The 27,361-nt window shown below is 35.0% G+C and overlaps 1 protein-coding gene across 12 annotated transcripts in view; it reads left to right on the forward strand.

The window, feature by feature from the left end:
* Positions 1–27,361, forward strand: part of DMD (dystrophin) — a 1,243,922-nt gene that overhangs the window by 350,015 nt on the left and 866,546 nt on the right. The window lies entirely within an intron of this gene.

A 27,361-nucleotide genomic window follows, 5' to 3' on the forward strand; every position in this document is an offset into this window, starting at 1 on the left:
CTACGTGAGGGTGACCACAGTTATGGAGCAGATTCTATACAAGAGGTTACAAGAAAGAACTGGTTAGTCTAGGAGTCTTTCAAGGAAAAGGAAGTTGAAGGGAAATATCGAGGTCTATAAAAGCACATAAGGTACAGAAAATATGAACAGAGAAAGATTATTCACTCTTTCCTACAACATCAGAAGAAGGAAACACTTCAGAAAGGCAGATTTGAATAAAACTGTGTATTTGTAATCACCACATATTTAAATCATTGTTACCAGTGTTTCTGAATGCATTTTTCTGTATGAAAATTATTCAAAGTACAGGAAATCATAAAGGTTGGAAGCATGACAAGAGCTAGTAAACACATTAAGTATGTACAATTCTGGCTCAAGAAGTTTCTTTTCAAGGGATATGCTTGAGTTCCCCTCTCTATCCTTCTGCTTTTATGGTCTTCTTCCTGTCTGCTTGAGCAAACTCGTGAATACATAGTGCTAAATACTCAGCTGATCCTCTGTTGTCTTGCATCTCTCTGCTGATGCCATCAAATCAGCTCACAAATTGTAATACTCTGACTTGTACCCAGCAAGAGGCATTGAAATGAAAAGTGGAAAGTTCCTTTTCCCCATGCCAGTGCTTTTTACGTATAAATGGAGAACTGATCTTGCAGGCATGTCTGATTGTACTTAACACTACATGAATTTGATGAATCTACCCATTATGAAAATTTGCACTTCAGGTTTCAAACTGTGAACTGGCAAATAACACCTTGCAGGCCTGCAGTTATCAGGAGTTAGGCACATGGGAACTGTTGTTTCATAAAAGAAAGAAGATAGAGAAACAAAAGGGTTGAGTATAAACACGTCTGAAATATTTTTTTTTTTCTTTTTAAATTTTGTTTCAGTGCTCAGATCACAGAATATCAACACATTTTATATTTGCAGATGTTCACAAGCAAGTAAACATTCGAACAAGGATTTATTTATTTATTTGTTTATTTATTTATTTATGTTGCATGGTGGTCCCAGAAACTTTATTTGTATAAATCTGAAAGATACTCTGTTGTATTTGAGCTCTGTCTTTCAGTGATTTTTATCTCAAAGTATATATAGATTATATAGATTAGATCCATAAGGCATTCATTGTTTTGTGGTGGTAGTTTTCTCAAGTGACTGCGAGATTTGAATTCAGTGAAAACAATTTCATTGAGGTGATTCACGTCAGTCTTGACTATTAGTGGTCAAAATTTAAATTGTCATGGAGGAAAAATAGATACTTAACATAAAAAGAAAAAAAAAAAAAGAGGGCTATCTTACCCTCAGTTTCATGGATTTTGTTTGGATGGGACATTCAGGTTTGCATGCCAAAAATATTTAATCTTACTATGCTAAAAATCTGCATTATTAAATATCAGTTTCTTAAACTGCTGATGTAATTTTATCCAGGAAAAACTGCAAAACAGTTTAGAGTAAGCACTTTTAATCTCATTTAAAATACTGTCTTGGGAAGGAGGAAAGGATCCAGGCTCTCCACTCTCAGTAAGTAAGCCCAAGGTTGTATTGTTTTTCAGAATAAAATATAGGAGTCAAAAATTGAAAAAGTATAGACAAAAATGTTGTGAGTACTTTTTAATAGATTCCACTGCTTTTGTTGCATGGCAGGCTTTGCATTATGTGCTGCTGCATGTTACAGTTTTCCTGTGCGATTCATGTCATTCTCTGCACTTTATGTAGCTCTAATGCTTCCATTATACAAGTGGCTGTGGCTATTTATGACCCCAAATAGTGTGAGGCTGTTCATATAATAAAGGCACTGCATACAGTGTCTACTGTACGTATTGCCCATGCTTTTTTTTTTTTTTCCCCCCTCACAAAGAAGAAAAGTTAACAGAAATTGGTATAAGTCACTGAATTGCATTACTTTCTTCTGCTGCAGAATGTGTGACTCTTGGTCTTTCTGTTGCCTTTATTTTATTTTCTCAGCTATTAGATTTGTCCTTTTCATAGAAAAATAAACTAGTTCATGTAAGGGAAAAAAGGAACAAACAGGTTCTTCCAGCTGAATTTCTTATAAATTATATACTTTCTGCTCGCTTTCCACCCTTACATGAATAATGTGTAGTAAATGCAGTATGATAGCCCTGAATTGATACATAGCATCATCTAATGGAAAAGGTAGCTATTTATTGGACGGATGTCTGCAAGGGCAGAAAGTCTACCACTTTCTTTACCTGGTCTCTTGTTCTTATTCTTACTTCTTTCATGTTCAATAGCTTTCAGTGAAGTAACACTGTTTTTAAAAGTTCCAAGCTATGAAAGATATTAACACAAGAATTGTTATTTTTATCTCCTGAGATTAAAAGTGCCATTACAAGTCTCTTCTTCTAAAATGGATACCTACATTCTGACCCCAAGAAGAGTGCCAATGCAATGTGTATAGTAGGTAAAGAAAACTATTGAGAGAGTGAGAGAGAATGGAACTAAAAGTAAGAATTTAAAAATTCTTATAATCACAATATTAAATATGCCAGAGAATAGGAGGAAGCACCTTGAAGCCAAAAAAATCATGATGGTAGAGCAGCAAGATCATTGCCACCTGTAGAGTTACTAAATCACATACTTTCTGTAACCAAACATACATATATTTTGCCCTTGAACTCTTCTTCTGAATGCAAGCAAAAGAAAATTGAAGAATAAATAAGAATAAATAATTCTTTTTCAGAGTAGTGGTAATACTTCACATATTGAGAGAAAAAAAACTGTGCAAGTACATCTGAATGTGTTTATCTTCCCTCAAAAGCTTTATAAAAAATCCCTAGTGCTTTATACATTTAAGGATAGTATTCTATTGCTTTTTGATATTGCAGGTTGTGAATACAGGATATAATACAAATAGTGGGATCAACAAATACCTGTTTTTTATTGAATAAACTAAATAGATTCATTATCTCCATTTGTCATTGTCAGATGTTTTTTTAAGGTGTATTGCTGTCATAGGACTTTCTTGAGTCTTTTCCAATTTTACTGTATGATTTTTTCCAAAAAGAATACTGAACTTGAAGCCTTAAAGATGGATGCAGCTGCAGTCCAGATGTGACTTTTAAAAAGTCTCTCTTCAGCTACACATCCAAGAGTGTACAGCTGAAATGAAGGAGAGAAGATAATAGCTCCCTTAGCACTTCTGATAAATCTGTCTTTTGTGGTCCCATAATAGTTTTAATAATAATGGATACAGATGTATCCCATATATAAGTCAGTGGTCATATTCACTGTCTTAGCTGTAGTACCATGTAGGAATCACATATATGCTGTGAATCCTAAATATTTTGTAATGTCCCTATATTTCTCAGTTCTGTCTTCCATTTTGTAAATACAAGACATTATGATTGCTAGGTATGTGACTGTGCTGGCTATATTAAAACACATGTTTGTTAAATGAGTCCATGACACTGGCAAACTAGATTGGGAGAATACCTGGAAGCTAAAATCAAGACTAAAATTGAGTAAATCATTTAAATTTTATTTTATGTTGGATTTTGATTTTATATTTGAACTAGCGTATTCCTGTTTTCCACTACATAAATGATTTGATTGTGAATTTCATCTGCAGTGTTTTTATATTCTCCTCAAAGGCAAAATCAGTTGATGTGCTAAACTATAAATAACTCTCCAAAGTTTTGTTTTCCTTCCATTCAGAATTTACTATAAGAAAATAGTTGGCAATATATCGAAGAGGTCTCTAGTTCAGCTGTGCTTTACTTCAGGATTGTTGAATAGAAATTGCTGTACCTGGTTCAGCAAAGATTCTCTTGTTACTGTTGTGGAATCTAATCCCTGAAGAAACTTCTTACTACCTTGTGTGTGAGTAATACAGGGATGCAGCTACTGTATACAGTGCTGTAAACATTTTTAGAAGTTACTAATTCACAGAGGAATTGATAGATGCTACTGTCCCTTAGGTTTCCAAGGAAAAAACCTCTTGATTAACGAAAGTTTCATCAGGCCTTGAAAATTATTAAGATTAACAAAATCAGTACATCTTATTTGGAGACTTACTCACTGCATCAATACATAAAAAATGTCTTATTATATGAATGTTGTTTGGCACTGCATTTTTTGTTTGTTCATTTGTTTTTACCTACTTTTGACCCTATGAAAAATAAAGGAAGGTAATTTGCTGCAGAGCAGAGAGCCAAATATACAGGACATGGTGATGATGTACCTAAGGAGATCACTGATGATTATATTTTCACCGTACTTCTTAATGTATGATGGATAAAGTATTTGAGCTTACTTACAGTTTCTGTTTTAGTGAAAAGAAGTCATCACAAAAAGCTTTGCAGTTTATGGTTGAGCGCTTTCTTACTGGAAAATACACAAATAACATATCGTATCTCTATTTTCTTCATTAGACTTTGACAGAGGCACAAAGTTCTTTTGTGAAATAGTTTCACAATTAATTGCCTTTTCAGAAAATATAAAGTAGAAGCTTGTTATTTTATAATTTGACAAGCCTAAATGCTGGCATTTTCTGTAACATGTTGTCACCTCTGCAACACTTTAGACTTCTTGTTTTAAGTATTAAATATTAATAGCTTTGATTGTCTTTCAGAGTGTTTTGTGTTTTCCATCCAGTGTTGCTCATTTTAAATAAAGGATATTAGGTAAGCGTGTTATACTGCATATATTACTGCTTGTCATACTCAAGTTAAATACACTGTCTCTGCTCTTGAACATAGCCTGATCTGTAGTGTTGCACTCAGGAAAAAACTGATAGCCATAGTAGCTGCTAGTTTGAAATAATTCACTCCATGAAACTTGGGCTTCTTCACTGAACTTCAAGATAGAATGTCTGTCTTAAATGTTGAAGAATAAGGAAAAATAAATAAGCCAAAAATTTTATCCTATCTAAGTGTTGGCGTTTTGGTGGCATTTGTTTTTATTCTCATGTTGTGGTTTGGTTTGTTTTGTTTTTAACCTCAAAATGCAGTTTGGATGCTTTGATCCATGCCCTCTGTGTGATCATATGTTTACACAAAGTTTTACCTTATCGAAGTCAAAGGTTTATTGTTTCTAATTCTATATAATAGCTAAATAAATTGCTACAGTCACACCTAATGTTTTAGTATTCTTCAGATGTAGCTACCTCTCTGGCAAAGGTCTGGTTTGTGTTAGTGCAGAAAACTATTCTTCCTGAGTGATCCTAACAATATTTGTAAAAGATTCTGATTTGTTGAAACAACTGCTTCTGTTCCTGCTGTGTCTCTGGGCATACCTGTGACATTTGGACTTGTGCATCTTTGTATCCATGCTCTGTGCTATGCACAGTTTCTGCACCATAGAATAATGTGCTATTACATCAATAAAACATTTGTGCTATAAGCATACCAGAGCTCTTGACTAGTTTCTTGTTGATCAAGAGGCTGGAGCCTCTGAACTAGTTTCTCAGTGATGAATATGTATTTTGTCATCAGCAGAATATTCTCTGTTATGAGTAGCACCAATTATTTGGGTGCATACTGTAAAATTCATATTATTGATATAATAACAAACCTAAATAATGTATATTATATAATAAATAAATATGTGTAATGCAACAATAATAAACAGTAAATACTATAGTAATATATATAATATAACTATTACATGTAGAGATAGAATTGTTTGTTTTGTATTAATGACTGCCAAGACATGAGACATTCCTAAGGTGCTTTGGGGAGCTTAGCTTTAGAGAAAACTGGCTTAATGACAGCTCTTCTACTAGATGGGATTCTGCCTTTTTTTTTTTTTCTTTTCTTTTTTCCAGAAAGCTTTAATTATAATCCAGACATTTCAACTGCTGTGGGTAGAAACTTGACAGGTAGAATATTACTGCAGGACCAATTTCTCTTCCAGTATTTGAACATACTGCTTTTTATGCATGTATTAAATTGTGAAAGCAACAGTTTAGAGTATTTCAATATTTTGTTGTTAAAGACTTTTTAAAATTAAGAGGCAATACTTGGCATGTCATCTGCATGACTGAACCTGGTGCAAAGTTGTGAGGAACTGGAGAGTATTGATTCTCTATGGAGTGGTGTGTCCACTAAGAGATAACTTTGCTTTAAGCCTCCAGAAAAGTTAGTGCAGTTGTTTCCCTATGTTGACCAAATAACTGGTTAAGACTAATTTGTAGCTCTTACAATTTGGAACTTTCAGTGCTCTAAGGAAGGGAAGATTCTTTTTTTGTTGTCTGGGTCAGAAGATTCATTGCTCTAGTGAAATAACCACTCATGAATTGTCTGTTCCATAAGAATATATATATATAGAGGACTTGTCATATGAGAAAACAAGATGTAATTTTATGAGGCCAAATAGCTTATTCAGTTGATAGTTGGAATGCATGTGTAAGGATAAGGAATTTAGATACTATCATGGCAAAACTGAGTTGAGCATTTGGAACTGTGGCAAAAAAACCCGAGAAAATAATTGGGAAAAAGTCTAAACTAATTGCTAGGTGGATGGTTTAGTTTTCTTCATCCTCAGTAACGCACAGCATTTGAGTATGTGTTCAAATGACTCATGTATAAGAAATAAAAGAAAGAAAATGCTTCTTGACCACTATGATACATCAACAGTCAATTTTACTCAGAGTAGCCTGGAGCATCTACTGCAGCTTTGAGATGCCAGCTAGAGCTCATGACACCTGTGCCCAACTTCCAGTGCTATGGGAAGCTAATGGTGATTTCATTTTCATTTGTATTTTTATGAGTCTTTCTGAACGTTCTTTAAAAAAGATTCTTGGCTGAAGCACACCCATTCTTTTGATGCACTTCTCCAACATGATCAAATGAAATTGCCTGGGATCTTTTAGATGAAGGACCTTCACATCTGTGTCACAAAGCAGTGCAAGATATGTACTTTTGCTAACAGATCTTCCATGAGCATTCCAGAAGTCTTCATCTATGTATTTTTTAATCTGAACCTATTTTCATTATCACAGTGCCTTCAGTCAGGATTTTGCCTGAGGCTCCAATGTGTTTCCAGGATGCTTGTTTGAGTTATACCATTGCTGCAGTCCCTGAAAACAGTATCAGTAGAATGCTTGCTTGCTGATTATCTATGACCTCTACCAATACCAATGATGTGTCTTACTAAAATAAATCCTTTTGATTCAATTCTTTTGGAAATTTTTCCACTGAGATTTGCTCATTAAAATATGAAAGAACTCTAACATTGGAATTAACAAAGCTGAGTCCTTGTATGCATACTACATAGTTTTGCAAAATCAGTTTCTGGAGTCTTTGCTTCATTAAGGACCTTCAAAATATTATGCACTGATGCAGTCCAATCTGAATACCTCAGAGGCACATGAATTTGAATTAAGACTAACCTTAAACCCTTCAAACAGATTTTCCTACCTCTCTGTGAAAAGAAAAATAACACAGAAGCCCAGACTTAAACCTAGGGAAAAAAAAAAAAATCTTCAAAATGAAGGCATTCACCGTACTTCAGCTAAATTTTTTGCACTCTAGATTGCATCATAATTAGGGGATGATTGACATACAGCTGTATTATACTGACCGGGTTGGCCTTCAAAATATGTGTATTAAAGGGCTTTAACTAAAAAAAAAGGCACTGTTTCCTGAAGCCTTCTCCCATCTCTTGAGTTTGTTCACTAGGCCACGACATGCTGAGTAAACAGCCAGAACTCTTTTTCATTCCATTCTCAAAAATGTTGTCTAGCTGGGGAGGGGACAACAACTGTGCAAATTAAGAAAAAAAACAAAAAAAAAACAACCAAAAAAAAAAAAAAAACAAAAAAAAAACCAAAACAAGAAAAAACAACTTATCAAAAAGATACTTCAGACTGACACAAATTCTCTGTACCTGCTGCAGACTCAACATCATCACCACCTTGTACTTGTAAAGAACAGGTAGTTGTGTTGTGTATCATTTCTTGGATCATCTGACTTTTATTATTGTATTGTCTCTTTTAATAAAATAAGACAAGCCTACAAATTGTCTTGGTAGATGTTTACTGTTTAGTTAGCTTTTTAGTTTAAGATATTTGAAACGGGCCAATCTGACAACTGCAGTGTATAGAAAGTGGTGAGGGATATTCTTAAGATATTTTTCTGAGAAACTCTGTCACCATCATGAGCAGTATTTGATTCAGCCAGACAACATGGAAAATGCCTTCCCCTCATCAATAATTTCAGTTTGCTGAGTGTTTTAAGATCTGAATCTGAAGGTTTACCTCCAGGTTTTGCACAGAAAGAATTTTAAAGCATTTTGGATTACTGGGAAGCAGGGTATTCATATAATGAATACTAGCTTCATAAACTTCTGTGATGAATGAAGAAGAAACTATTCAGAGCATTAAAAAAAACAACCAAACTAATATTTTTTCCCAAAAAGTTCAACAAATGCTGGAAAGAAATGACCCAGAAACACGGTTTTCATTTTTAAAAGCTCTTGCAATATTAAATACTAAAATGCTACAGCATATGACCATTTTGTTTATTTACACACATCTTTTTCCCTTCCCACTTTTCATGGTAACTTCAAAATGTTTTTCTTTTATCTTGAGATCCACTGGTATTTTTCCTGTGTTTTTTTTTTTTTTTTTTTTCATTCTGTATTCTGCTGTCTAAAACAGGGCTGCCAGTTTAGGAGTTTGAGCTGCTGTGTTGTTTAGGCAGCTCAGGTCTGGATCCAGGGACCGGCAATGGCAGGTATCTGATGGAAGAGGATATTACTGTGGGGCTTTTGAATCATTTGCATCCCCAGCTAGACGGGGACTCTACAATTTAGCTACATTCCCATTTTATCCTCATAGTCCTCTGCTGGGGAAGCACAGACACAGGTTTTTAGACTCTCAGCTCTATGAGGTACATAAAAATGATATTTAGATGCCCAGCCATATAAAGAGTTTTGTATATAATTTACAGATTAAGGCCATTGTGATCTTGAAGTAAAAATTTTGAGAGTGAATCGGGTGTTACCTGCAGAAGAGAGAAGGGTTGGTTTCACTCTCTATTTGTTAAATGAAACTTGATCCAAAAAGGTAGTGTGCTAATTTCAAGCAATATGAGAATTGGCTCTAGTTATAGGAGGATGTTGGGCACTGGAACGGGCTGTGGTGGAGTCATCATCCCTGGAGGTGTTTAAAAGGCATTTAGACGAGGTTCTTAGGGACATAGTTTAGTGCTAGAGTTAGGTTATGTTACAGTTGGACTTGATGATCCTGAGAGTCTCTATAAGTGTAATTTTGTATTGTGTTTAACCTACTTTCCCTCTAAATAGATATATTTTAATACTTTAAAGACTGTATAGATGTGTTTTAGTAGTGCTTTAATGCACATTGCAGATGTTGATGACCCAAGAAGGCTTTCAGTGCATCTGAGGTGTAGACTTAATGTTATGCCAAAATATACCCTGGTGGGTCTTAATTCTGCAGTATAATACATAAACAGGTATTATCTTCATTCTAATGTGTAACCATAAAAATGTGAATTTAAGGTAAAGAAACATCTGTGGAATTCCTGACATTTTTAATTTTTATTTAATCCATCATTACTTTTTGAATCTACTCTCAGTAAACTGTTGAATGGGACAATACTGTCCTTTCTTAGTAGCATTACTAAGAAGTTATCGAAAGTTAAAAAAAAAAAAAAGTTCAGATCAAAAATAACATTTCAGGCTGTGGTTTATATCTCTATTAATAATTTTTATCCTATAAAAATAGTACAGACCCACTCAGGCAAAAAACACCCCAAACTAACAAAAACAACAAGTAAAAGATTCAGAGAACAAAAAGGAGGGAAGTGAGCCACATCTAATATGTCTGTGCAGAGAACTCAATTTCAGTTACATTGTTGGGGCATGATGAAGTAGCTGTGGGATGCAGAATGTATCAGAGAGACAGACGAAATGTAGAGACAAAATGGGAACTTCTGTAGAGCTCTCACTACTGAAACTAGTATAGAAACATGACATTATTTTGCCTACCAAGCAGGAAAATAACATTCATTAGGGTGTCTGAGTCTAAAGGCATGTACAGCTTTTCCTCTGAAAGAAACTACACAGTTAAACAAGTGCAACATGCTTTGCAGGATTTAAACTTTTACATGTTATATGAGTTTCCATAGAAAATATGAGAGGAACATTGGTGAGACTGTTGTTGTCCTCTTCAGATCCGAATGAAATATTGTAAAGGCAATACTACAGATTGACTTTAAAAGTGACTCATACAGATATTTTCTGCAAGCTTGGGACTGAGTGAGTTGCTATCCAGGAGAAAACATGCTGGTTTCCTGCAGCGATTGAGATAGGATAGTTGATGCATATGGCTTGCAATCATCATCATCATCACAGTATGCTTCTTAGTTGAAAACAGAGTTCTCAGCACTGAGAGGAATGTAAAGCCAGGCATTCAGGAACATATGTTTTCATCAAAGAAAGCAAGCCAGTGGGAAACTTGCATGTTATTTGAAATTAGAATTTGGGCTCTTCAGGGTAATGCTCATTACTTCTTGTGCACATGTTCTGAACATAGTGAAAGTTGCTTGCAGTGTTTGACTGAAATCTTTAGATGCCAGAGGAATACTCACAAATGCTACGACTAATAAAGGTTGATTAAACACCTATAATAAAAAGTTGTAGCACCATGCCTATAAGTGAACTGTACTTACAGAGCTAGTAGATTGATCTATCAGAAAGGTATCGCACTGCTCCCTGGAGATCTTCCACCAATGTATTTTCCAAACAATGCAAACTGTCTTTGGTTCCTTCTTTTCTTTCACTTTTTGTTTGACTGTCACATGTTGCTGGGTTCTTTCATACAGAAGTTGAACTGCTGGCAGGCTAAATATTTCCTTTTCCATTGATGGATGAGCACAGGTGTACGTAGGTGATTTCTTGAGCACGAGAGTGCTTTTGTGTAAAAGTGGTGAGTTTGCTTTCTTCAGAACCACTTTGATATTGCCAATTAGTAACTGTGAGGAAGTTTGTCTTCAAGAGGCTTTGGCACAAACAGTTGGAATTTATAATTATATTCTTCAAAGCCTCCTAATAGGTAATACTAATTTGCTAGAACTCGTACAGCGAATGAAACAAACCTCTTTCATAGCCTCCTCTCTGAATTATTACTGAATAAAACAAGATACTCAGATACCCTACGTGAGGCAATTTCAGGGTGGGAGAGATGGCATAGGCAACTCAGCGTTTTCTCTGTTTATAATTTCCAGTTACTTAATACTTCAAGTTTTAAGATCCTGCTGTCAAGAAGGAGGTTGGACCAATAGTTTACTGGACAGTAAAAGATTTTCAAATGATTGTGCAAATGTGCATATTTATAATTTCTGAGAGTTTGGCATTACAGATTTGGGAATGCTCAGATTACTAGATGTCATTTTCTTGTTATGAGGTTTCGTATTTATCCACTTTAATCACATACATTTAGAAATCTTGGCTCCATTACGCAAATCAACTCCATAATGTAAAAGTGAGATACTGTGGTATGTTACTGGAGATTTAGCAGTGAATATTTTCAATTGGTTGCCTATTTGAAAACTACTGATATTTTAAATCCTCAAAATTATACCCATTGTATCAACTTATTTTTCTTGGAAAAGCTGTTGATAAATTAGAAAAAAAACATGATAGCATCATAAGTTCTGACAGAGTAGATGTTTCTCAAGGCAAATGCGGTATTCAAGATGGATTTTGCTGGGGCCCTGGAATATGTGTACTGAAAAAAAACCACATACGGTCCCTAAACATGAAGTCCTAGAAGGTAATTTGAATGATGTGGAAGTAAGTTATGTCATGCCAAAACAAGGTTGGGCCCCATAGCTAAAAGCTATGGACAGCTGCAGGTCTAGTTTACAAACACAGAAAGTCCTATGGTAAAAACAAAGGTTGTTGAACTGAGTTGTACTGTCTCCTGCAGTGTCTAAAAGCAGAAAATTAAGGAAAAATACATCAGCAGAGCAAACATACAATTATTTGTTTGGTTGGTTGGGGTTTTTTTTTGTTTTGTTTTTTTCCCAGAACCTTGCAGTTTCCAACAGTTTGCAACTCAAGAACTTTCTGATTCACTAGTGACTTTGGAGCTTAATATAATTTAGTGAATTTCTCTTCTGTGAACTTGCTTAGTAAATCCTTTAATTCGGGTCAGCTTTAGCATCGGCAACCTTCTGTTCACAAAAGGCCTGCAGAACTTTGCTAAATACATGGTGAAGAAATACTTCCTTCTGTTGGTGCTGCAGCTGCCACCTGCCAGTTTCATCCTAGTCCTTCCCAGCTTCTTTTAGTGGACGATGTAACATGCAAGTAAACACTGTTCACTCTTGATATTACTTATGACTGCACAGATATTTTAAAAAGACTGCAACCCTGAACTACTTACCTTTTCTCTTGTAGGAGGGTGACTGATCAGTTCCTTGTTCAGCTGGTTCAGTCTTTGTATCTCACTTTGAAATCCGTTATCTGGCAGAGTGATGTGTGCAACTGTCCCTGCCAGTTGCCTTTCTTTATGTGTGGGATTCTGCTGGCATTAGGTGTAATTTGATGCAAAGTGTGGTCTGTCCATGAAAGAGTGATTTAACTTATGACAAAATAGAAATATTTAAAATTATTTATTAATTTAGTTCACTGGTTTGTAGCTCGGAGGCAGACTAATGCTACATATACAGGAGAAATAATGATAATTTAAACCAGTTCTGATACTAAATAGGATTTCTGTTCTGAGTTTGTTGGAATAGTTCTTACATAGAATGTGAAACCAGAGCGTCTCATATACATCTCTTTACATTTAGAATTGTCTTAGGAGTTCTCAGGCATGTTTGTTCCCCGCTTCTTGGCCTCACTTTATTTATTACCTATTTGAGAACAGCCCTAGAATAATTGTTTTCTTCTACTAACTCACTTGAGTATGGTGTATCCATTATTTATCCATGTAAAATTAGGAAGGTTATTTGTAGACTGATATTTAGCGTGTTGGAAAACCTTTGGCTTATTTCTATCTTCATAAATCTGAAATATTCCAGCCACAAGATCCAGGCTTGTTACAATTATTCAGGTGAAACTGGAACTTTAATACAGTTATTATTTAAAAATCACCTTTGCTGTGTAATGCCTTAACTCTCTTGCTTCAATATATGTGTTCCCACTAAATAGTAGTTAGGAAGCTGATGTATTTTATAGGTAGCATGCAACACTTACTTAAAATAATTATGTCAAAAAAGATCATAGCATCATGGAATAGTTGAGGTTAGAAGGGACCTCTGGAGCCTGATACAGGGTCAAATTAGATTAGATTTCTAAGTGCCTTGTCCACTCAAGTCTTGAATATCTCCAGAAATCCCTGAACAAGACTAAATTTGTGTTCCTCAAGACCAGCACTGTAGTTCTTTTATTTGTCCTGTTTGCTTTTCTCAGGACCTTATGGTCACTTATGCAGGAGCTGCAACTGACCTTCACATTCCTGACATGTCCCTGTCCTTTTTTCCCCAGACTCTGGCTTCAACACAGCTACTACTTTAACGTGTGGCATTATGTTCTTCTATGGTGCTAAGTTATCCACTTTCCACTTTCAGTGAAATGAGCCTTAGCATGCTTTCTGCGTGGATGTGAAACCATATGGACATTAAAGAGGTCTTGAGATAATACTTGGCTGTGTAGAGAAAGACACTCTAAGAGTTTGGAACACTATATGTTCTCAAAGCCATCCAGGTAGAAGTATACCCACCATTATTTTTTAGCCGAGGCAGCACATATGGACCATTCCATCTTGAAAATTGTGAGCTTATGTCATAAAGGCTAAAATTCTTCTAAGGACAACTTAACTAACATAAGGTAGATTATTGCAAAATACTTGGTTGCCATGCATTTAAATCTCTTTTAAAAGATTTTCAGTCAACTCAAGATCAGTTACTTCTTACTGGAGCTCTCAAGACACGCAGTTTTTCTAAAATGTCAGTGAAACAAGAAACATAGGATAGAGAGCAACTGTTTGAATGAATAGCAAACTATTAGTCAAAACACCTCTTAAATTCTAAAATGCATGCTTGATTACTGATATATTTTCAATTTATTTTACATTCATTGAGCTAATTAAAAGCACATTAACATTATTTTAAAACAGGAAACAATCATTGTTCTGCTAAAACATTCTTCATATAATCCCTTGTTCTCTTTAAATTGTTGCATTTAAGATAATTTTTATGCATTCTAGAAATTAATTCTGATTTGTTGTTACACAAAAATGTATTGTTTTGGGTAGAACTGAAAAATACTGAGTATGAAGTCTATTTCAAATATTTCTCTTCAGGTTTTCACAAAATTTATTTATAATTACATCACGCGAAATTTCAGTGAAGTGAGGATGTTTGGCACTGAGTTTTGTCCCCATTAATCCCATTTGTCAATTTGGTCCGTTAACAAAAGGATATTTGTGGGATTTCAAGCTATTTTCAGACTATGTAGCTTGCTGAAGGTTTCATCTTGGACTCTCTTAGCAGAAGTCCCTGTAGGATGAGATTTTCATTCAGATTGTTCCAGTGGTACAGAATCATAGAATGATTTGGGTTGAAGGGAGATTTAAAGGTCATCTACTCCAACTGCTCTGCCATGATATCTTCAACCAGATCAGGCTGCTCAGAGCCCCATCCAGCCTGGCTTTAAATGTCTCCAGGGATGGGGCATCTACCACCTCTCTGGGAAACCTGTGCTAGTGTTTCACCATCCATATTGCAAAAAATTTATTCCTTATATTTTGTCTGAATCTACCCTCTTTAGTTTAAAGCTGTTACCCTTTGTCTTATCAATACATTATTAAAATGTCGGTCCCCATATAGAAGAGCTTTAAAGTGGAAGTACCACAATGCTCCACAAAATTATTAAAACTGCTGTATGTACTTCAGAATCTGAAAAAAAACTGTTTCCATTCCAAGAAAAATGAAAATCTGGAGGTGACATTTGTTCCCAGATAACAACGTCTATTATTCTTGGGGGTTTAAATAATTTAGTAGGAGCAAAGTAACTAATTTTCATATAACTTGTATGAAATGTTTCCCAGTTTTGAGTGTAACAGGAAATTTAGGAAACTAATGACCTCCAGCAAAAACAGTTGTTTATTTTGTAAGTATCTCTGAATAAAGGCTCATTATGGTCCTCATTGATTTAAAACTGTGTGACACTAAACAAAAATGGCATTACTCATAGATTATTTTTTTTTTTTAATTCCAGCATTCAAAGTATAATTAATGTCAGACAGTTGCCTGGGCAAGCCTACACTCTACAGTAAATAACACTTTCTAATTAGTGCTGATGTGGATTGGACACTGAATATCTGATTAACATGCATAGCAGCAGTTGAGGTTAAACTCCACGAACTATTTAAACCCATGCATTGTGTAACCAACCCACTTTCTCTCAATATTACATACATCATGTCCGTACACTGTCCGTATATTGTGCTGACATTCGCGTAGCTACTTCCCGAAGGCCCAGTAATTCTGCAAAGAATGTGCTAAGTCAAATATAATGTCCCCTTTTGCATTAATCCTAGCAGAAATTCTACATGGCCCTGCAGGCTGTTCAGGTTCAGCTATTGGAAAGCTCACCCAGGCAAGCTAAAGAAGATGCCCATGCTACAGAGGTGCCTCTGTGTACTGAGGGCAATGAAGGTTTGGGGACTTCCATGACTCAAAATGATGGTATCAGTGCTGGTGATACTGGTTGTATAGCCAGAATGTAGTGGCAGGTTATCTGCCATCTGCAGTAGGTAATGTTGCCCAGAATTTGTATAAAAAAGGTGCAACTTCTGTTTTTTTATTAAGACTCCTTCATGTCAAAGCACAGACACCTTTTATTTGGTAAATTGTTGGACTGAACTGTGGAAAGGAAAAGTGGAATTTTCCCATGTCTTTTTTTCTTACAATTTCTTGATTTATGCATTCAGGGATATCTTTGTGTGTACTCTTTTCTCAGTTTCAATAACTGATGATGATTTGGGAAGATGGTACAATCTGCAGTGCATACAGGGAACTTCAATGAACTGTCTTCTTTTTCTTTTGCCATCTGGACTTCAGCTGTTACTGGTTATTCCTGTTCATTGGGAAATCCGTGACTCTGAGGTGTTGCAGTTGTTGGATTTGTGGACCCTTGTTATGAGCAGTATTAAGGGAGACCAAGACACAAGGTGAATTACATCATTTCAGAAAGCATTTATTTTTTCTCAACTGCTAGACAATCAGTAGGTTAATAACTAAGAATAACTAAGATCAGCTGTGTTGGTCAGGCATTAGGTTTATGATACTATGAGTTTCATTTCTTGTTGTTACTTCTTATGACCACAGATTTTAGTTTCTGAGACTGAGCTGGCTGGGCTGAACAGCATTGTGAATCAAGAAGCCAAAACCATCTTCCCCAAGCTCTGTTGCACATCTCTGATGTTTACATATGGTTCTCCATGAGTCTAAACCCATGTGGTCCAAAGGATTATTTCCTCCTTTCATATGTTTGAACCAAACTGTTCTAGCTTGTTCAGATTCAGGTGCTTGTTTCTTCTGCTGTATTCAGGCTGGTGTTATGAATTTGTAGACTGGTTGCTGGTCATCTGTTTCCTTTGTGTCATTTCTGGCTGGGTGCTACTGCCTTAGCTGTACTATTTTTATAAGAGTGCTATGCAAACAATTGAGATTAGAATTAAATCCTACATTTTCATAACAAGAAAAATATATATTGTTTTAAAATAGGTAAATGGTGGGAACAATAGGTGGTATAATCCAACAAAAAGATGCACAAAGATCTGGAGCCATTCATAAGCTATTACTTAACACAAAACTTGCAACTAAAATGCAAACCAAAACCTCTTATTATTTCCTAGTTTTTCACTCTCCTAAAGTCAATTTTTAATGATTGGTTTTAAAGAGAGATTCACCTGATATTATTATTTTTCATTAATTATAAACAGAGAGTGAGATTCACAAATGCAATTAAGTCATTTATTGGCAGACATGACAAAAGCAGCATATGGCAATAATTTTCACTAAGTTACCATCATTAGTTATGGTGATTGAGGTACATATATATGCTACCTGCTGGTAACCAAAACACTGCAACATATTATGTTAAGCATAACAAATATGTTGTACATTTTTGCAGACAATAATATGCAGAACAGTAATATTGATACTATAAAAATATCAATTAGGTATCTAGGCAAAATGTCTTCTAATATTGTAAGCAGTTATAATTTCATCTATTTGCCATATGAAGAATTGTATGTGATTTGATGTGTTGTGAACAGTAAGAAAGAAATATGGAAAATTTACTTTCTTTTTAAGGAAAGAAAACTATATAGCACATATGTAACCCACATAAATTACGTTTACAGTAGGAGCACTCTAAGAGGAAAGATAAATAAGTAAATAAACAGAAGAAACAAAAAAAAAAATTCTTTTCTCTTTTTTCTTTTTTTTCTTCCTCACCTCTTGAGCATACCTAATGACAGTATTGGTACCAATATGGAAGAATAAAAATGAAGGGTTTAGAGTACTAGAGGTATGGGCACTTATCAGTTAATGTAAAACCCAACTACAGCATGCTTCTGGTCACTTATAAAATGCTTTTAAAGCATTTTATTTAAATTAAGCTTGTTGGGAATAAGTACAGTGTGTGTAGAGGAACCCTCAGAACAGTTCTTGGTTGTAATACATGTGCAGTAAACCCTCCTGCTCAGCTGGGCTTTGACATAGGACAGCAAGAACACACGAAGTCCCTCTGGCATATAAATTAATGGAGTAACCTTCATTTTGAATAAATAAATGCAGGCTGTTCCTTTTCACCAAATGAAAATGATCACCAGCCATCTCAGATATGGTTGCATGGATTTTACCCTTGCTACAGGTTTAAATGGCTATATTGAAAGCAAATATGTACTTGATGTAACCATTCTGTGTAGCAAGATGACAGGGAGTGACCATATTCATGTGCCAGAAAATACAATGAGATGACTAAATGTTTGTGACCCTTTAGGAAGGAGGATGAATTGTCCGCTTGCATGTTCGTTTTAGTCAATTATAATAGATATGAAAAAATATGTTTGAAAGCAGTGCTACCTCAGATAAACTTAGAGATTGTTTTGCATTTGGCTACCAAAATGTGTTAGTTCTTGAGGATGACTTCTCACGGGTGAAGACTGAATACATAATTTCATTACTTACTTCTTTTCTGTATGATAACCCTCTTCCCTTTCAGCATCCCTTTGTCTTTTTTGTTGAAATTAAAGTAGTAGCCAGGTGTTTCCTAATCGACAAATGTTAATGAAAGCGAAATAAAAGTAAGAATTAGTTGGACTAGAAGCATGACAAGAAATGCCAGAACTTTTGCTTTTTGTTCTTCCTCCATAGATGAAGTCAAATCAAGCAATTGGATGACTTGCTACAATGACTTAGGTCAACTGAGTTGTCCAGGTTAGGATGCAAGAGGCTGCTTTCTCTGAGACATGTCAATTTTTGTGTTGATACTGATAACTGTAGACATCTTACTTACATATAAAGTTGTCCAAAGCAGTAAGAACTGAATGTTTAGGCTGGAGAAATAAGAAAGTTGTTAGCTTTTCCCCCATATGGTCAATGACTGACAAATCCAGCACTCAGGAATTCAGCTGGAATTCTCACTGATGGTTTGTGGCCCTAAGGTGAGGCCTAGCTTCACTGTGGACTGAGAAGATCCCACCTCCTTGTTGCCTTATCATGAACTAGCCCATTCTTCAGTGCTTTGGGGAAGCTGACTTCACAAGGCAAGTGAAAATCCATTGCAGTGTGCAGTGCCAACACTTTGCAAGCACAGAGGTGGAATTGCCACATATGTGAGCCATTGTGTCGGGTCAAACTGTGTTTTGTTCTAAAGCTTTTATTCAAATTACGTATCATATTTGCTTCTTTCACATCCTGATCAGAGAAGAACTGATCTCAGTTAAGTCTCTTGTTTCAATGGGATTCAAAAAACAAGTAATAACAACTCATAATTAGGGAGTTTGTTCTTTTGTTTTCTTATTGATTAAAATTGCTGTGTTCTTGTCTTGTTTAATTACAGTTGCACCTATTTAGAAGCCTGACTGTTTGTGTGTTAAAAGTAAAAACAATAGTAGGGGCTTGTCTGCTTTATTTATTCTCAAAGATGAGACTGTGGACCTGAAGGTTCTCCAAAGAAAAATGTTTGAAATTTGACTAATAATTTATACCGCTCAGATTTCCTTTGCAGCCAGGATTTAAGCTCTAAATCAATGAAAAACGTGTTGCTAAAACCTGTCCCTCAAGGAAGGGAGAATCCAAACTCACTCAGAAAGGACATCTTTGTATGTGAGAAAACAAGAGTACATGTATCATAATATTTCAGAAACTTTCTCTGCTGTCCAAGATTTTGCACTAATGCTCATGATTTTAATCAAGACTGAAGATATTCTTTTTTTTTTTTTTCTGTTTTCTAATATCCACATATGGAAATAAAAGTTGCTTGGATAATAAATGTTCATGGAAACAGTCTGCTGTGGAACTGATGGTCCCTTAAATGACAATTTTGGCCAGAAATGTTGCATTTGGCATCTGCTAGATACAGTTTGTGCTTCTCCAGTGGCAAGTGGGCTCTTTCTTCCAAAACCCCAGCATTTTCATCTTTGCAGCTCCCCATGTTTAAAAATGCTGTTATAAAACTCTACCCACTATAAACTCAAGAGTACCTACACACTATGAATTCAAAAAATACAAGTATTCTGGAACATGTAAATATAATTAACATTCCATCTTTTATTCACAGTTACATCTGAGATAACATTATAAAAAAAAGATAGTTGTTTATTATACTTTTCTTCCTTATATGTTTCTTTTCAGTGGGGGGAGGCATAATTATATGCATACTTGCAAGAAAAGAAGCTCATTCCAGTTAATGAGTAGATTGCGTGAAGGTAGATGCACTGTTAAAAGAAGTGCCCCTATCCTTGACTCTCGATTCATGACTCATTCTTCAAATCTTGCAGGAACTTGCTGAGTGCATGTTCTTACCTACTTGCAAAAGGTTTCTTTTGATCCTATTACTAGTCATCCAGTATCTAATGATCTTGAACATCAATATACTGCAAAATAAGGAATGCTTCAGTGACATTAGCTGGCTAGATTAAACTGGTGAAAAAAGATAGCTTCCATAGCTTCCAGATTTATTTTATGTATCCCTGTAAGCTTTGTATTGCTTAAAAGAAAAGCCATAGATGCCAACATTGTGCCTCCACTGCTTAACAAATAGAAACTTTGCATAATAATTAGTGGGCAAATTAAGATAGATGTATTTAGTGAGCATGAGTTTAACTTTTTTTTTAAAAAATGGTTAGTTTTCTCTAAGCTTTGACAATTCTCCAACTGCTTGCTTCTTTTTTTTTTTTTTTTTTTACCTCAACAAGTTGAGCTGTTGAATGGTTATGCTGGCAAGTTGAATTTCTGCTCAGGTTGGCAGAACAGCTGAAAAACTATGACAGAACACTTCCAAATCCTAAGTAACAGGAGTGTGAATTATCTGACTGGTCAGTGTAGCTTTCACGGTTCAAGTGAAGGGTGGATCAATTCTGAAATCTTTGTTCCCATCATCTGTGAGCTGTTAGGGTCAATTTTTCACCCGATTTGTATCTCAGATAAATCTGTACTGGAATTGGAATAGACATAACCTTTCATTAAAAAAAAACAAAACAAACCAAACCAAAACAACAAAAAACCCCTTCTTTTATCCTGCACAGAATCAGTAACCTGACTTGTATTTTAAAAGGGACATATGTGCTTATATATTAAATATATGCACCATATATGAAATAATAAGCTTCTGTTTATTTCTTTAACAGATATGTGCATACATTGAAACCTGCCGTGTTCAGATGTAGGTATGCAGAGGTGGCTATACCCTCGCTGTCAGCTTCGAACTGTTGCATAAAATTTTGTCTAAAAATTCTTCCTTCTTTTACTTGCATGTTTATGGTCTGCACGTAGTGAGCAATATCAATTTTTAATAAGATATTTTCTTCTGTGGGAATAGTTAACCTTCTGAAAAATGATATTGAAAATACTGAAATTATATCTTTTCATTTTAGTAATTGATGTTATCGATTACGTAGCTTTTTGTGATATTATATATTGTAATGGTATTAAAAAACTACTATTCATATAATTATATTTTTCCTGCTCTAATTTGAGGCTGAATCAGTAGGGTTTTTTTTTGTTGTTCCAAACAGATCTTTCGTTTTTTTATTGCTATCATGCTATTACAATTAATATCTAATCTAATTAATCTGATTTCATTCTTATGAAAAATATACTGAATCTGGAAAAAATAATCTGGTTAGTGATGTGATTCATTTCAAAATCCCATTTTCAAATGGTATTAATAGATAAGATAGAATGACTAATGGAAGTGAATTCAAATTGTATTGAATAAACCTCATAAGGAAAAATATATATGAGAATAAGATAGATGATAACTATTTTAGCTTTGGCTTTTAAAATGCGATGTGTCTAATTAATACAGAGCAGAGAAAACAATTTCATGAATTTCAGTGAACCCAAGGATAGGGAGCATTTCAACATAACTTTAGGAAGTTCTGTTATGCATGATGAAACTTCCAATATTTTAATTATCACTTAATTAATCTTACAGTAGGATTTAACAAAGGAAAGGTAGATTAGAAGATTCTACAAGGAAAATATTTTTGCGTATTGGATCTCAGAAGGCCTTACGTTCTGGCTTTGCAGGAGTATGATACAGTGTATTTAGGAGATAATATAGATTTTCTGTAGAGCCTACACAATAATTGGAGACTGTGACAAGACCGCTCATCACCTGTTGATTAACTCTCTTCTTTGATGTCAGAACTTTCTGCACCTCTCTGTCCTTCTTGGATAAGCTCTAGATGAGGGTAAACCAAAGATGAGGTATGAGTTACTATGACAAATTTATTTGCTTGTTCCTTGATATACATTTAATTTAGAGACAAATTTCTGAGAGCTAAGGAAACCAATGTTAACTACACTAACATAATTGTGTCTCTCATTACATCTGTATTTCTGTTCTGGATATGTATGGCCTCTGCAGTGTGATTTTCTGATTTATTTTAAAATGAAAATAACGAGGTTTTCTTCAGAAGCTTAGGGGTGTGTGAATATCTTCCTCTGTGATGTCACTAGAAAAGTAGAGTGACTACTTGTGTTGATGGGAAAATATGCTTTTACAAGAACTGCACAGATGTGCCAGGAGGGTCTGGTGTTGTTGCATGAACATCAGGGTCTGAATAGGAAACCAGCTCCTACTCTGGGAGAATTTGTCCTGTCCCACAAACAGGAACTGCCTTCAGATAATTAGTAAGACCTGCCCCTAGACCCCTCTTTAAGGGTGGAGTTGGGTGTTCTGGACCTGCTGTGGTAGCTACCTTGTTGAAAATTCATGGTAATATTTGGTTCGTTGTCTGTGAGAAGAGTGCAGCATCTTTAGAAAAGGGTTTCTTCTTGCTTGGTCAGTAGCAGTAATTTTTTAAATACTCATGTTCATCAGTTACCTCTTTGTACAATTCCTTTAAAACTGAAGTTAGGCTGTAAAAAAAAAAAAAAGTTTCTGCTGCAAATGCTGGGAAATAAATTGGAGCTCTGACAATAGAGAGGCAAACAGCGTGCACAGTGCTTGACTTAAAATTGGCCAGCATAGAGTTTCACCTGCCGCAGAATGGATGTCTCCATGTTCTAACAGGAGAAAAGGATGAAGTGAGAAAGGGTGGCTTGCGTGGCTCAAGTTATTGCTTAGTTCTTTTCATGAGTCAGTAAAGCTATGGCCTAATAATTAAACTACTGGGTGCATCTTTCCTCCTTCATGACTGGGACAATATCTTTTGCTGCTGTAATAGTAATCCAGCATCAATGAAACGAAATGTCAGTTGCTTTCACAGAACTTCCCAGCAGAACTGACTAAACCATAAATGAGGATGTTGGAGAGAGAAATTCAATTTTTAATATATTTAGCAGAGCAAGAGTGAGTATTAATAATCCCTCTTTTATTAAAACTGACTTAAAAGATCTGTGGAGATTAGCTCAATGGCTTTTCTTTATTGTTTCACAGATGCATCAAATATTTCAACTGCAAGAAAAGGCTGATTCTTGAAAGTCTTACTGAGGCTAACATCTGTAAGCCAACTGAGTTTTATATTCGTTTCTTACTGATGTATATTCAGCAAAATTTACAGATAAATAAACTGAACTTGAGACAATTACTTGAAAAAGTTATGTGAAGACTTATGGCTTATGTCCTTCTGCCTTTCTGGACTGTATTTTGTCTTTTCATTTTTTTTTAGTAAACCATCAGTTTACATCAGTAAACTGCAGGGCACCTCTGGCTCTTTCTTCCACAGCCCAACAGACTGAGGGCACAGCTGGACCACATCAGTCTGGGACTGCACTTATCTGGGTTCCCTGCCCCTCCTGGAGGCACAGGTCTTGTCCCAAGCAAAGGTCTTGGTTATTTGCCTGTCCCAGGAGTCTGAAAGATTTCTGTGTCTTCTAGTTTCACTGTAAGATGATTTTGCCTATTTATGCCTAATATAAACTTAAATAATCTGCGTAGGGTCATGCCTAACCTGGAGTATATCTGTCTTTACAGTGTCTTTTCTCTTTTATTCTCTGTCTCTCTCAATCTGTTGATAGTTTCGGTTGCTAGGTTTTCCACATGAACTGATAATAATAAGCCAATAAGAAGCAAAAGAAATAGTATCCAACTTGTCTTACTGTAATAATCTTTTTATATTCTAGTCTGCCCTCAAATGAAAAGTGTAATCTAATTGTATAGTTGTCTGCAAAGGAAAATAAAAATTCTGATATCTCTTCCTCAGCCAAGTTTTCACCCTTTATCATTTTTCTGGAAAAAAGGGGGCAAAGTATCATAGGTATTTTTATAAAACGCAAAAACAAACCAAACCAAACAAACAAACAAAAAACCCACAAAGAAAAAAGATGCATGTTAAAGACCTTCAAATAATAGCTGTGTTACAGTCTTCTGTTGTCATGTATTTTGCTGGAGTTATTATTATGGACCCATTGCTTGAAATTTTGAATGTTTATGAATCTCAGGAAATAGAAGTACATTTCTACCCTTTGTTTTTGTGGGAGAATATTTAAGTTATGACTTGTTCTTAGTCCCATCCCCCTCTCCTCCCCTCCCATTATTCCCTCTTTTTCTTTATTCTGTTTTTTTTTTTCTCATTGTCCTTTTTATCCCTGTCTCTAATCTCCCAAATGCCTCTGTGAATTGTTGCTCTCCCTAAAATAAACAAGTAAGATGACAATTACTTTGCTGATCTGCTTGACTAATGTTATAGATAGCTTATATATTGATTAAGATCATACAGCCATCTCTAGTTTCATATTGCTTTCAGTCAGACTGCCAGTTGGGAAATTAGTACCACATTGATGAAAAGTTGCCCTGTGCTTCACAGGCAGTGTCTGCAGTCCTTCCTCTCTCCTGTACTCCCTCGTTTCTCCCATCTCTTCCATCATTTTGGTTTTTAAGAAGAAAAACTAACTGAACCAACAATGCTTTGGGCATTTTTTAAAAGTTGACTCTGGAAAAGTTTGTAATATAGGGCAAGTAACAAATCAACGTGCATACAAATGACACAGGAGATGCTTCTGAACATTGTCATTCCTCTGTAGGTAAAGGGCAGTGTCTATAGAACACAACCTAAACAAAGTTTTAAACAAGGTTATTGTCAAAGAGAATTTTGCAATAGAGGACTAGGCATTTGTTTTGGGAAGCCAATGGCTAGCTGTGTTTGTTTTTTCATACAACTGAACAGACACTTTTCAATGACACAGTGAATTTATTTGATGCATCTTTGAGCCTTTTGTTTCTGAAGACTTACCACGATATCAATTCAGTGAAGACGTTAAATCTATTTGAGAAATAAATCTATTGTTGTCTATTTGTTGTCAGAAAAGCAGCTACCTTCTTTAGGTTAAGGATGATGTGTGGCGGCAGTATAGGGCGTCTTAAGGTATTTTGAGTTGCTGATTCATGGAAAGTATACTTCTAATACCCTAAAAAAATCAATGGTAACTTCTGTTTTAAAGTTTACTTTTAATACATTTGTAATTTATATGTCCTGGTGGGGATGCTACCATGCTGTGCCTTTATTTTCTTTCTGAAAGCTTTATTAAAACAAACAAACAAAACACAAAATATTGTCTCACAAAATTTTTGGCTGTCTAGATGGATTTCAAGCCAATACATTAAATACTTCAAAAGGAAGAAAGACAGACACAGAGGCAGTTGTGAAGGCTAGTTCCGTTTTTCCCTTATGATACAAACCAATGTAATTATATTCTACTATCAAAATGTCATTGTGTTCATATTCCCAGAGTGATTCAGTATCAGTATGGGCACAGTTCTTTCATAGTGTTACAGAAGGGCCTATTGATCACTTCAGCTTCCCAAAGAATGCTGAAATGTTCCCTTAGAAAAGCATAGGTCCTCTGCTTTCCTTCTGCAATTATTTATTTATTTATTTATTTTTCTCCAAGATTAGGGAACAAAATAAAATCTCTCTGATTTAGTCATATGTTTTACTTTTAAATTTGTGGTGTATAAAGTAATTGACAACTTCAGGAATATCGTGCATGACTTGACTTGCATAATGGCACAAGATTGTTCATACCATAATTTAAAACATTTTATCAAAACTATTTCTCATATTAAATGCAAGGCAGGAAATAGAGTTGCTGAGTATTATTACTTAAACATATAATTCAAGAGGTTGAGCAGGGTGAATAAATCATATGTGAATCTGTTCTGTACTGGTTTTCAGATATTTTAGGTAGTCAAGTGGCAGCACATGTGCTAACTAGAAAATGAGCTCTTATTTGGAATGGGTTGTGCAGGACATTAAAGCTGGCTAGACAACTAGGATTTTCATTACTGTAGAAGATTGTTGAAGTTTTGGATATTTTTTTTTTTCCATTAAACAGAAAAAAGACCTTACCAAAAAAATGAAGGGATGGAAAGGAGCTCTTGGCCCAGAAGAGCAGTGAGAGAGAAAGGAGGGGGGAAAGAGTAATGTCAGAATAGCCAATAGCACTAAGGTTTGTGCTGTACACATAAATATTTATTGATCAAGGAAAAATGAGTCTAGCACTATAAACTGTCCTTAATTCTGTCCTCTGTTTAAGAAACCTGAAGGAATTTGTATTTTCTGACAAATTACATTTTTCATGAAATTCCCAGCTAGCTCTAATGAGTAGCAAAACAACACGGCTGACAGGAAAGCAAATGCTTTCTCTGTAATATGCATTCCCAATTCTACCTAACTCTGTGATAAAAATAGAGGATATGCAATGTAGGTTAGCATGGTGTCAATTCGAGCAAATTAAAATATAGATGCTTCATCTCAAATCAATCAAAACCTATGTGAGACTTCGCAAATCAGAAATAACGTGGACATGTGAATCTACTTGACACTGAACAAAATAGTCACTGTTGTTGTGGTTTTCAATAGCTCTTATACATATAAAAATATGTAAAAACTCAAAAGTGCATACAAAAGTTGCACAGTGACTAAATTATACAAAATTATATATCTATATAGTTAAAACTTAATACATTAGTAAAAGCATCAGAACAGAAATTTGACTTGAATTTTAGAGAGATTAAATGGTCCTTTACCATTGTCACATGGGAGAAAATCTAAAGTATTTCTTTCTACCTTTCGCAAATGCTATGTATGAAAAATGAATTGTGTTTTAGCCACTTATGGTAATAAGACTCTGATTCAGTGCAGTTTCAAGTATGTCCTATTAACATAGATATCTTTCTAAGATCCTCACTGGAATAAACCTAAATCTTATTTCTGTGTAATTCCAAGTTTGCTTCTACCATGTGAAAGAGCACCTATTAGGCACTTAAACTTTATATATTTTTCTGTGTTTGGATTTTTTTTTTCATTTGGCAAATTATTTTTCCTATTTTTTCTTGTGAATCACACCTTAATTGCCAATTCCAGTTTGTGTTCTAGCTTCATTGGTATTTAGTTCTGACTTAATTGTTTGAATTAATGCTGTTTGTACAAATAATGAATTATTTGATTCGCAGCAGTTTCTCACAAATTATATCAATAGTAATTTTCAGAAATGTACTTGAAATAAGGTAGGCACTAATGTCTCTTATGCAACAAAACCCTGTTAAAAAATGGATGTATAAGAACCTTATGAGTCTAGCTGTAAGATATTTTCTTCTACTTTGCATCATACATTTCATATTTATTATTTAATTAGACAGCACAGTGTATTTACATAGGTGGAATACACGACTTTGCAGG

Source organism: Patagioenas fasciata, chromosome 1 (assembly GCF_037038585.1).
Source record: "Patagioenas fasciata isolate bPatFas1 chromosome 1, bPatFas1.hap1, whole genome shotgun sequence".
NCBI classification, from domain to species: domain Eukaryota; kingdom Metazoa; phylum Chordata; class Aves; order Columbiformes; family Columbidae; genus Patagioenas; species Patagioenas fasciata.